This window comes from Mustela putorius, unplaced genomic scaffold (genome assembly GCF_011764305.1).
Source record: "Mustela putorius furo isolate JIRA1106 unplaced genomic scaffold, ASM1176430v1.1 tig00003909_pilon_pilon_pilon, whole genome shotgun sequence".
Taxonomy (NCBI): Eukaryota; Metazoa; Chordata; class Mammalia; order Carnivora; family Mustelidae; genus Mustela; species Mustela putorius.
In genome coordinates this window covers 8,829,207-8,841,304 of record NW_025422057.1, presented here as the reverse complement: position 1 = coordinate 8,841,304, position 12,098 = coordinate 8,829,207, and positions in this window count along the sequence as shown.

Sequence of the window (12,098 nt, the reverse complement as noted above, 5' to 3'; positions counted from 1 at the left end):
CTGAGCAGGGGGCCCGATACGGAGCTCGATCCTGGACCCTGGGATCATGACCTGAGCCGAAGGCAAATGCTTAATGACTGAGCCACCCAGGTTCCCCTGTGAGACCAATCTTAAGAAACATCATCCAACATTTTATTTTCCCCCTTCTATAGGCCCAGAGCTGCCATCACAGACCAAGCACAGGGCATCTTCTGCCTTGTTCCCTAGAGTAGCCTGCACCCCAGTTTACTCCCTACATTTGATTCTGACTCACTTCCAGCTACACCTGCCTTGTGCTGTCTATCATGTCTGTTCTCCAAGCAAGAATGCCAAACAACACCTCCACCATCACTTGAAAAGTCTAGGCTTCTCTTCCTATCATTCAAAACCCAAAAAACTAATCTTTTCCTCTGATCCATCTTTATAACTCTCCCTCCAACACAGAGTCGTGGTTCAGATGGCTCCCTTCTCGATTCCTCTGTAAAAGGGGTTCATTCCTATTTATCCTCTTCCTCTAAATTTAGCCCACCCATTCTTCAAGGTCTATCTGCCACCCCACACCCTTGATTCATTTTCCTGTCATTTGGTGAGTGCCCAGCAGATTCCAGGCACCGTGCTCGGAGCATGGTCCCTTCTACTCAGATCTCCTGATCTGACTTGGGGGGAGGACAAGACATGAACAGGTAGCCCCAAACCAGTAAATATCCAATGAGTTATTGAGATACTATCATTTGCCATCAGATCCCCAGTGCCCAGCACATAGTAGGTGCTCAGTGATATTTGTTAAACTTTAATGGACTGAACATAAGAACTTGGGGAGGTCAGGTTTTCAATCATGGAGAAAACATAAAGTTTCCAGCTGGAAATTGGTCTTTCTTGGATGGCTAGGTTACCATGTTGATATAAGTGGTTATGACATTTCAGGAAATTTCAAGAAAAGCTCATGAAGTCATGGGTGAATCTGAACCTTCCTTCTGAGAAAGGGAAAACAAGTTGCTCATAGGAGAGGAACTGGAAAGTGATGTGATGTGTTGGGGTTCGGGAGCAAATAGTCAAGAAAGAATTCTTGAGACATTGTCAGTGCAAAAAGGGTTGTTTCATTAAAGCATGGGGATAGGACCTGGGGCAGAAAGCGCTGCCCTAGAGCTGTGAGGAGTGACTGATTATATACTTTCAAGTTGGGAGAGGGATTAGGGATAGTGTAAGTGTCTAGGGAATTTGGAAGCAAGGGCTCCAGGACCTTGCAGAATCATCTACTACTGTCTATTAAACCTTAGTTCCGAGACCCTTCAGATGGATATCAGTGGGCCATATGTTTGGAGGATGATTGCTAACATATCTTGGGGCAGGTTGTAGAGATAAAGGAAGTTTCCAAAGGGATTTTCATATGTTAAAGAAGATTTGTAGGATCCTGGAGTTCTGGCTAATGTCAAGGTAATGTTACGATTTGCCCTTAGCTAAGTATTCACATCTAGGTGGTTGAGTTCCTGGGGGAAGGTTACTCTGCCTGTCACCTGGACAGGTGACATGGACTAAAGTGAGAAAAGACTGAGTTAAGAAAACTACTTTAAAAAAAAAAAAGGTCATGGTAGTCCACACACAAAGGAAACAAAACACACAAACCTAGTTCAAGGTGGTCACAGTTGGTCTGGGACGGCTTCAGTAGGTGTTCTGCGTGTCAGCCCCCAGGCCACCTTATTGGGCCTGAGCAGCACACATCACGGGGCTTCTCTGATAATCTAGGGGGCTGACAGTTGTGAGTGTGCTTGGAAAAGTGTAAAGTTGGGTGTAAGCGTCAGAGTTGCTCATGCACAGGATGGACTGAAGTGGCATCAAAAATGAAGGGGTTTAGCCACTTGGTAGGAGGCTGTAGGAGGTGTGGGATGAAAAGGAAAGAAGTGGGAGTGAGCGACTAATTGTCTAGACTCTGGAACCACATCCCAGCACTGCCACTTATAAGCTGTGGCGTCTGGGAAATGTACCTGGCTTCTTTGTGCCTTGACTTCCTGATCTGTTAAAATGTGCATGGAGGCACTAATAGAATCTTCTCAAGTCAACTGTGGTTTTTTCAAGCCAGTTAAACTCATGACAAGAACACAGCAGGGGTTAAATAAAGGACAGGTATCATTATTAACAACACCAACTTAGCTGAGGTCTAGAAGCCTCCCTTCCCCACGGAGTGGGGGGACCTCTCTTGGGTCTTGCAGCCCAGACTACGCATCTGCTTGCTGGGTTACATTCTGTCTGGTCTAGTGCTCAATCTCTGTAGTGGTCACGGGTTTTGGGTTTTTTTTTTCCCAGCCACAAGTACCAGGTCTGTGTTTTCTGATATGTCCCCAGGGCCTTATCCAATGACGAGGAATAGCAGGGCCGCCCCAGCAGACCCAGATGTATATGAACTATTTTAAATCCACTCAACAACTTCATGGCCTTTGTCACTGGACGGTTTGTCCACGAGCGTGGTGTCACTTCATAAAGGCTGAAAGAAGAGAGGAACAGAAGGGCACAGGGCGCACAGTGCAAAATCCACCCAAGGGGGAGCTCTGGAGGATATCACCTATTTGTTTGCTCGAAGGCAATGCTTAGATTAAAGTTATCATGCCCAGCCCAAAAAACTTAGGGGCCAGGAAATAATGGACAGCTGGGTTTATGCAGAGCAGCACCCAAACATCTCATCCCTTAGCAAATCTACTTTAAAAGACAAAGCCAAACACATAAAATAATTAATAAGTATTAATTAAATACCCTTCCAAAGAAAAAAGAAGTGAGAAAAATAAAAATAGAAAAATAAGTAAAAAGCAAAAAAAAAAAAAAAAAAAAAACAGAAAAGAAAAAGAAAAGAAAAAAGGAGGAGGTAAATTGTTTTAAAAAGATGAACTCAGGAGATACTAGAAAACATCAGTTTAAAACTAAAAGGCAGGGTCACATGGGTGACTCAGTCAGTTAAGCGTCTGCTTTCAGTTCAGGTCATGATCCCAGGGTTCTGTGTTGGGGATCCCTACACAGCAGTGAGTCTGCTTCTCTCTCTGCCCCTCCCCCTGCTTGTGCTTTCTCTCTCTCCTGCTTTCAAATAAATAAATAAAATCTTAAAAAAAGAAAAGAAAAGAAAATGCTCGAGATTAGGTACAGATAGCTGAGGACGTCTGATAATGTGTACTGGCTGGTGAAAACTTGGAATTACCAGTATAAATACTTATCTGATTAAAAGGAAGTGATAAGACCCAGTATACCTCAAGACAAGAGCTTAAGGAAAAGTGATTCCAGAACATAGGTTCTCAAACTCCACAGCACGCCAGAACCGATTGGGTTGGTAAACATTCAGATTCTTGGGTTCTCAGGTTCTCTCTGCTGAACCTGTGCGTCCGAGAGTTTGGGATGGGGCTGGGGCAGATGCTCTCTGATGCTAGGCCCTGTCAGGTCTCCCTCTGGGGAGGCTGTTTTCTCACTCCCTGGGCTGAACATACAGATTTTAACCTGGCTGTACTTCTCAGGTTGCTCCAGGAGGGACATCAGAGGACCCACAGAAAACCTATGGAAAGGACATTCTAAGAGAAGCACCGTGCAAGGCTTGCCTCCGGGGCAGCTGGATGGTGAGTCAGAGCTGGTCCATCCCCTTGGCTTGGAGGAAGCAGGGCCAAGGGCGGGTGGCCCATCCAGGGTTGTAGGGAAATGGAGAATCTGTGAATGGCCCTGGGGTTGCATGAGTAGCTCATCCCTGAAAATAAAGGAGTCCCATTTCCATTTCTGTTTCACAAGACAGGGGTCTTTATCTAATTTCATGGTTCTGACACATGAGAGACTGACTTAAAAGTCCCTCTCTCAAGTGCTCTTAAATGTTGGGGTAAGCCAAAATCAACCCCCAGAGCTTGCAGAATGGGAAAAATCCCAGGTTCCCTCGGAGACATGGGGTACACTCCAGGAGTCTGATCTTTAGCAAACCTCTCGAGAGATTCGAATACGCAGGGTCTGTGAAGACCAGGCTTTGAGAAGCCCTGCTCTGCCGCCTCTGGGACATAAGGAGCAGGCCGGGGCGGGGGCGGGGGTGGTGAGTGGGGAAGGGGTGCAGGGAACGGCCAGATGTCAGCAGCCAGCCCTTGGGAGATCCTATCAGCCTCCTCAGCTCTCTGGTGACAGTGGGTGAGGGGTAGAAAGTGACCATTGCCAGCTCGTCGGTGCTCCCTCTGCACAGGGCAATTTAGATGCTTTTGGTTCATTGATCTCTCTTGAGGCCTGTGCACTTATCACATTCCCCATCATTTACAGATGAGGAATGGGAGGTGGGCGGACCTACACAAATTGTGTAGCTAGTGAATGATGAGAGCAGCAGCAAAGCCAGAGCCAGCTGTGCACCTCCGTGTCCCAGTAAGCCCTTCCCGCCCCGAGCATTGGGAATGCCAGCGAGCGATGCCCAGCAAATGCTCAGAGAGTTCAAGTGTGGGTGCGCACTGGTCGGGCTGCAGCTTCCTGGGGAGTCCAGCAGTGTGGGTGCTTCTTGCACAGCTGTTTTCCCCCAGCAAGCTCAACTTGGCACTGACAATAAGAGTGACACGTGAAAACGGTCCAAGCATCCAGGAGGTATTTCTTAAGCTGCTCTATCAAGGAGCCCAGACTTGGAGAGTTCCTACCTAAGATGTAGATGTTCTTGCCAGACCAGAAGGGAGGATCCAGAATCAAGTGCTTCTGAAAAGACCAAAGCAAAGCCAGATGTCCCGCTACACAGCCCTCCCGTGGTTGACACCCCCCCAACAGGAGGGCCCTACAGAGATAATGAGCTAGGTGTTTCCTGCTGCCCCTCCCTGATGGGACCCCCAGGAAGCTGTACCGGGTTTCCTCCATGGTAAGATGGGGACAATAATACCCCACAAGGTAGTTGTGAGTCTCTAAAAGATGTCTGTTGTGAAGGACTTAAGCCGGTGCCTGGAGCCCCGGTGGCCCTCCATGAATAGGTTCAATGTCAGGATGAGGTCGCTGGTGAGGAACGTGGTGACTCCACCAACACTCTGGGTGGGGGGACTGACTCTCTCCCAAAGACTGGCTCGCTGTGCAGCTCGTGGAAGGCTCTGGCAGGTGTTCGGGCCGTGTCGAGGTGTACTTTGAAGGCATATGGCACACCGTGTGTGACGACTTTTGGGACAAGAAGGAAGCACAGGTGGTGTGTCGGCAGCTGGGCTGCGGGACAGCCGTCTCCGCCCCGGGAAAGGCCCACTATGGCCAGGGCTCAGGCCCCATCCTTCTGGACGATGTGCAGTGCTCGGGGACTGAGGCCAATCTGGGACAGTGCTCCCACGCCGGCTGGTTCACCCACAACTGTGAGCATGGGGAAGACGCCGGTGTCACCTGCCTGGGTAAATGCCTTCCTCTCTTCTCTGGGACTTGAATTGCCATTTTTTCCCCTCATTCATGTCCTCGGTATCTTCCCAACACAGCCAGACACCTAATCTTTTTTTTTAAAGATTGCATGATTGGTTGATTGATTGATTGGAGAGTGAGAGAGAGCACACAGAGGGAAAGGGAGAAACAGAGTCCTCACTGAGCAGAGAACCCGACATGGGGCTTCATCCCAGGACCCCGGGATCATGACCTGAGCTGAACAGAGGCTTAACCCACAGAGACACCCAGGTGCCCCAAGGACACCCCAAATCTAACCCCCCCCAATTTTTGTGTCTATTTGAGAAGCCAAGGTTAGCCTATTACAAAAAAAAAAAATCTCTAGGTTTGAATCGAAAAGGCTTAGCCCAGGCCCAGGACGGACTACATCATTGCAGGTCGCAGTGCAAGATGAACGCGCGGGTCTCCTTTTCCAGAAATTACTTAAGAATTTCAAGACAGCAACAGCCAACAGCAGAGCATTAGAGCTCCGAGTGGGGGACCCTGATTAATAACAGGGGCATCGAACATCCTTAATAAATGTGTCCCCCATGCCTCCCCTTCCTCTTAATTTGTGTTTTTGCACATTACTTCTACTTTAACACATGGAAACAATCATATTAATAATAGTAGCACCCCAAACAATGGATTTCCTCCCTCCCACCCCCACCCCCCAACTATGAGGGAAGACACCTGTTAATTCTGATCCTTCACGTGCACTTCCTAGCCAATGATGCTGTGCCAGATAGCTCTGCTTTTTGAGGACCTCTATCTTCTAGAGACCAAGTAACCATGTTTCTAATAAGCCATCTCTGCATGATGGGGCAAGTTCAGGGGTCAGGAGCCAGTGGCAGCCCCCTCCTTGATCCTTAGCTGCCAAATATGGCAGAGTTGGAGGAGACCACTCCCCCCTTCCCCAGATCATCCTTCCAAACCTGGCATGCCAGAAAACAGATTCTAAACGATTATCAACTAGCCAAGAGCCAAGCACTCATGCATTCAGAAAATTTGCAGAAGGCTTGGCTATCCAGCATTGAACACAACGTCCCTGTCCCGTGGGATTGACTTCTAGACTATTCCACGTGCCAGCTTCTGTCACAAAGCAGCAGACTCCCCTCACTTGGTGGTGGTGGGGACCAGAACCTGCCCTGCTGGGACCTTTCCCACTGCAGGTGACTCTGTCTTGAGAGCTAGTTAAATGGGTAGAAGAGAATTTCAGTCCATAAAATCAACATTCCCAAGGCCTCTTCCTGCCTTGCAGGGGAAAGGCAGCCCCAGCCCCTCTTCCTGAACCCCTAGAACCCAGTTTGTGAGCTTCCTGTGAGTCCCCGGGACACACAGAGTTGACAGGGTGTCATCTTTGCCTCATCTGGGCACTCCAGGCAGCCTAGAAAGTTACAGGAGGACTCAGCCAGTCTCTTAGGCAGCAGGTCCTTGGGTACAGCCCCTTGAGGGGAGGATGAGTCTGAGAACAGTCTAGTTAGCAAATTATCATAAGAATCTGACTTCAGGAGACGCTTGGGTGGCTCAGTTGGTTAAGTGTCTGCCTTTGGCTCAGGTCATGATCCCAGCGTCCTGAGACTGAGCCCTGAGTCAGGCTCCCTGCTCAGCAGGCAGTTTGCTTCTCCCTCTCCCCCTGCCCTTCCCCCTGCTCATGCTGGCTCTCTCTCTATCTCTTTATCAAATAAATAAATAAAGTTTTTTTTTTATAAAAAGAATCTGACTTCAGGCAATTTTAAAAACACTTTTAAGTATAGTTTTAAACAGTTGGTCTCAACTGGGGATGATTTTGTTCTCCAGGGGACTTTTGTCAATGTCGAGAGACATTTTGACTGTGACCACTAGGGGGTGGTACTGGCATCTTAGAAGTCAGGGACACTACTAAACGTCCTACAACACAGCCCAAAATATCAATAGTGATGTTTCTTAAACTCTACTCTGGAATCAAGCATGTGCAGTTGATTTTGTTTGTTTTAATAGGTATGTATTAATAATGAACTGATGGTGAATTAATTATTGCTTTACTAATAAAAGCAAAGGTGTTAATAGTTCCTTCCTCGAGCGTTAACCTCAATCCAGATTTTTTCCATTAATTTCCTCTAATTAATCTACTGATTAAAGTTGTTTGAGTTTATCATTTGGGGGGAAAGAAAATCTAATTTATTTCAAATATGATATTTTGACAGATTTATTGGCTCTTTATTATAACCTTAGCATGTAAGGTATTCCAAATCTGAGTACACTGAGTCACTTGATGGTTGTGTGTGAACCCTGTTGGGGCATGGAGCAGTTTCCAGTTTTCCAAGCACCTTCCCTCTGTTACACCATTTCATCCTCACACAATTCAAGCAGGCTTGTTTCATGATCCTTGTTTCATAAATAGGTAAACTGAGGCTCAGTGACAAGGTTAAGTCAAGGTCAAGTACCTTGGCCAAAGTCACATGGCAAATATCCAGGCCTCTGGATTCCACCTCTGGTGCTGTCCCCTTCACTAAGTATGCTGCATGCTGGAAAGCACCCTGACTCCAGGCAACATTGGCAAATGTGCCAAGTTGTCTTGCTGCTCTGAGACAACTCTGCCTCACTCTTCCCTCATATTTTAAGCCCCTCACCCATGCACGTGCCCCAAGCCCGGCATGCACATGTGTGCCCTTGAGTAGAACCACCCTAATTTATTTAAACCAGCACCTCCAGACCCACCTTCCAACATCACCAAAACTGAATGTCACCTGGGGAAATGAGCGATTGACCATATGATGAAGGAATGAATGTCCATGTGTTAATGAGCTCCCATGTTCTTCAAACAAATGCCCCAAACATCACAGCCAGGGTGGCCTGCCCTGAGCACAGACTCCTTTGGAAACCATTTATCTTCAAGAGTCAATTAGAGTTTTATCTCCAAGTTACAACACAATCATATTCATCACAATATGAAAACAAGTGTTTAAAATCTTCCACAGAAGGTAACGTTGGTCACCTAAGACGCACCTGTCTGGCCTGCAGGTGTTCCCACCCCCAAGGTCAGGGAAGACCCTTAAACAAACCAACCTTAGTTGAGTGTACTGGGCTATTCCTGAGCATAGAGTTCAGACCAAGAAGTCTGCTCTTCAGCGAATATTGAAAATAGCATAAAGGTCTTTCCTTCCAAACTTCCTTTTTGGAATAACCACATAGAGCACAAATTCCAGGCTGAACTCTTTCACTAGGATCATAGCACAGGGAGAACAGCCGATCCATCCAGCAAGCACAGGGCATTCCAGAATGTTTGTCCTCTTTCATGAAAGACTCATTTTATACAACTTTCTTTTCTTTCTCATAGAATATGAACATGAAACTTCAGGAGCTTTTGGTAAGAATCACACTACAGTATATCTTTAAGGGAACGTCCCCAAATGTCCCCAATCCTCTGATTTTATAATACAACCCATGTGGAAGTGGGGGAGGGCAGAAGACAAATAATGAATTGAATCAAAAGAACTCAACCAAGGAAAGGGGGGGAAAAGGCAGCTTCTCTGCTTTATCTATGGCAGAGAGGAAGCCTTTTCTGCCCAGACTGTTTTGTTCTCATTGCCTAAATGTATTTCAGATAGTTATGGACTGAGGATACAAACGTGATTTAATAAACTATCATTCAAAGTTACAGCTGAACTGAAATTATATTTTTAAAAAACCTAACTTCAGATTTTCAGCAAATTCAAAAATAAATGGAGAAAAGCTCACCCTAAAAGACCTAAAAGACTTCCTTAGAAGTCTCTTTATAAGCCAGAGGCGTACACTCCTATAAGCACCTGACCCTTCTGTCTTTCTGGCAGAGGCACGTTCCCACAAGGGATCCAGTTCTTTTGAACAAGGTGTGAGTGACTCTGCGCTGCCCAAATACTCAATCACGTTTCACGTGCCACTGATCAGAACGAACCTGTTGAATCCAGTCCCCAAGTTATGCCCGTACCTCAACATCTACTCCATGCGGTCGCCCTTAGCTCAGTGTCTGCCCCGTGAGCCCACCATGTCCATGCGACGCTCCCTGTAAACTTGGGTGACGTCTTTGGGATGGTAATGACACCTCAACTCTTCTCTCGTCTCTCAGATGCTGAGATCCTAACGCCATTCCCTGGCGGTGAGTCGAGGTTTTCTACCTCTTCATTGCATGTGGTTTGGTGGGTCATGTGCTAACACACAGAATGATTGCACCTGGGGAATCTCTATGCGTCCACCTCACTCATAAGCCTCTGCTATTTTCTAATGAGCTGGGGAGCCTCTGCCTTGAACCCCCACTCCCATATATACGCTCAAAACACTACAAACACCTCCCCCTCTGCCTCTTAGCATCTAGCATAGTTGTACATCTAAAAACTTAATTTTGGATTTATGCGATTACTTCCCCCAGTCCCTGCAAATTAGACTTCAAACTCTGTGACAGCAAAACCAGGTGTGCGCTGTGAACTGTGACATCTGCAGTGCTGTCTGGGGTGACCCGGGGCCTGTTCCACAAATATGTGTTATGGGTGAATGCAGAATGTGTTCCTTCTCCTGACATGTAGTGTTTTTGTGTCTCTGAAAGACTGGCCACAATTGCAACTGGTGAATGGCTCAGGCAGATGTTCTGGACGTGTGGAGGTTTTCTACCACGGCCAGTGGGGCAGGGTTTGCGATGACCACTGGGACATGAATGAAGCTGATGTGGTGTGTCGGCAGCTGAACTGTGGCCGTGCCCTCGCAGCCCCTGTGAAGGCTCAGTTTGGTGAAGGAGAGGGCAAGTTTCTGCTGGATGATGTGGACTGTACAGGAAGAGAGAGTTTCCTGGGACGGTGTCCCCATTCCGGCTGGTCTGTCCATAACTGTGGTCCTGGAGAAGACGCCAGTGTCGTCTGCTCAGGTAATAGTCGCCTCTCTCTCCGAGGGTGTTCATATCATTAAGTGGGTGGCATCTCTGCTAATCCCCTAGTGACGCTTGCATCTGTGTAATCACAGACCATCTCTGGCCACACGTATGAGCTGAGAGTAAAGAGACGCTGGTAATTCAAGAGCTTCACCTTGAGCTCGGGAATTTCCAGCCACAAGATGTTGAAATGGATTTTTTTTTTTTAATAGAGAAAAATAGTGGAAGATCTTAGTGGTTCTATTACGAGGACTAGATTTCAAAATGACTGATAAAAGACAATGTAAGTCGACAGGGACATTAATCACTCACTGAAAGCCATCTACCTTTCTTCAGGACACTGTGGGACTAACAAGTAGTTTTTCCCACTAAAAGTTTGCAATCTAAGGAAAGCGAAGAAACTGGGAGTTTATAAATTAGAAATAGCACAGAGTTTTGTCCTGTTGATGGTGAGTCCAGGCCATGTATTGCTAATCACAAGTCTTCAACCAAAATTACCGTGATCATTCCAGACCAGAGTTTTTCAATCTCAGCACTACTGATGTTTGTGAACGCATGATTCCTTGTGGAAGGGGCTGTCCCATGTCTATGAGCTCCTACCATTATCCCTCACCTGAACCAACTGAATGACCCCGCTGCCCCCAGCGCTGGCCACCAAAAATGTCTTCAGACATGGTCAAATGTCCCTTGGAGCATGTGGGATTGCTTCTGATTGAGAACAACTGGTCCAGACATAATTTCCACCAAATGCATGACTGGCATAATGAATATTATACTACCAATGCTGAAGACATAAATGCTCATGCCAGTGGGATATAAAGGAAAAAACTTAGTGGGTCTAGAACAGTGAACTTCGTCACGTGCTAAAAATTTCAATTGTACCCAACCAGAAAGACCGTATTCATATGACACTAAGGTAATTAGCAAGTTAAGTCAATTCAAACAGCAAAAATATTGGGGGGGGTGTTATTTTGTTTCCATCTACTTTTTATTTCTCTCCCCCCCCCTTGACTTGGCTTTGTTTTATTTCGATTACATAGTTGGAGTTGTGGTTTAGAATCCCATCAAAGCAGTCTATTCTACAAAGCCACTGGGTTCCTCCCCATTTCATGTGTGTGTGATGAGTGTCTGCCCGTTCCTGAGAGGTGTTATAGTCTGCAGGGCAGAAACAGCACAGGCACATCTGGGTGAAGGTGTGTTGTTAGATATACTGTATTAACAAACATGGTTCATTAAAATCATCTGAACTAAGGCAGGGAGAATCAAAATTTTTATATATGAGAATCACATTCTTTCATGTTAAAATTCATTTTGAATTGAAGTATCTATGGAAACAACTTCCCTTTTCCAACATAAGTCTTTCTTCTCCCCCATATTCACAGAGACTGAGTACTTCAAGCCTGCTTTGGGTAAGTGCATGCTTTTGTTTTATCGACATGCCATTTTTCATTCTATGTGGTACCTGGCAAGGTAATACGTAGATCATAAAAGAAAAAAAGGGAATAATGGTGGAAGGGTTTGGATTGCCATATTTTAACAATCATTATTTGCCATTTGCACACTCCTGGGCTATTAAGATGATGCTACCATTAAACTGAAAATATGGTTGGGCCACTTTCTTCCTTCAACAAAATTTAGCTTGATTTTCATTTCAGTCATGAGGGTTTTAATGTATTCTCTGGTATTGATCTTTTCACCCAGTGGAATTGCAGTTAAAAGCATGGTTAAGGAAATACCTTGGTAAATTATTTGTGTAGCCTGTACAACTCTGCAGCGTATGTTCTTTCCCACTGTGTGTCTTTTATGACTGGAGGACGGAGTGAATACTTTCACACGTTAACAGCCACTGAATTCTCAACCCCTCTCCCAACAG